The sequence below is a fragment of the Vulpes lagopus genome, chromosome X, assembly GCF_018345385.1.
Source record: "Vulpes lagopus strain Blue_001 chromosome X, ASM1834538v1, whole genome shotgun sequence".
Taxonomy (NCBI): Eukaryota; Metazoa; Chordata; class Mammalia; order Carnivora; family Canidae; genus Vulpes; species Vulpes lagopus.
The window spans coordinates 83557853-83558733 of record NC_054848.1 but is presented as its reverse complement, the minus strand read 5'-3'; the positions used below and the strand labels follow the sequence as shown (position 1 = coordinate 83558733).

Genomic DNA, 881 nt, shown 5'->3' with positions numbered 1-881 from the left:
CGAATTCATAGATTTTCAGGATGATTTGAAGGTTATCTAGGTAATGTGGTGGGGACAGGTGATTTGGGGACCCTACTCTTCCTCCATCTTGCCCCTCCTCCAAGACAAATAGATTTAAAAACAAGTCCATATTAATGAGTACACATGTATAAAGATGTAATTTTCTTGGCATATGAGAATTTATTATTTTCACCATCAAAACTTATGATCTTGGTCTCTCCTTCTTGCCTTTGTATAAGGCCAAAAGAGATACACTGGCTTAAACCTTAAAATGAACTCCAGGAATGTCACTGACAACACGACCTTTGTGACCAAATCTAGCAACAAGAACCTCATCCTTTTCTTCAATAAAATTCAAACAACCATCATTGGGTACAAAGGCTAGATCTTTGCCATTCTTGATCAGCTGGACCCTGACACACTACCTGATGGCAGAATTTGGCTGTTGAGCTTCAGTCCCTACTTTTTCTACCACAATTCCCTTTGCATGGGAAGCACCTCCAAAGGGGTTGGCCTTTGGGGCTGTGCCCAAATGAGCTTTCTTGTACTACTTATCATGCCAGTTCTGATTTTGTTTGTAGCTATGGAGCTTCCTGGCAGTACAAAAGGCCATGACACTTGCCCATCCTGCCAGTGCCATGGGCCCGAGTAAAAGAACTAAAGATGTAATTTTTTATATTATTAACATAAAGTGGAGAGTAACAGAGCTGTAATATAATACAGTTTGTGTATATAATTGAAGTTAAGTTGGTAACAATTTAAAATAAATTCCCAAAACATCAGGGTGTTACACGTAAAATTGCTGTGGTAACCAAAAAGAATAAATCTACAGCATATAAGGAAAAGGAAATGAGAAGGGAGTCAAAACGTGCCAGTATAAA

At 38.7% G+C, this 881-nt stretch overlaps 1 pseudogene; it reads right to left on the bottom strand.

Moving 5' to 3' along the window:
* Positions 1 to 202: 202 nt before the first annotated feature.
* LOC121483399 lies at positions 203 to 626 on the bottom strand (annotated as a pseudogene).
* Positions 627 to 881: the final 255 nt, after the last annotated feature.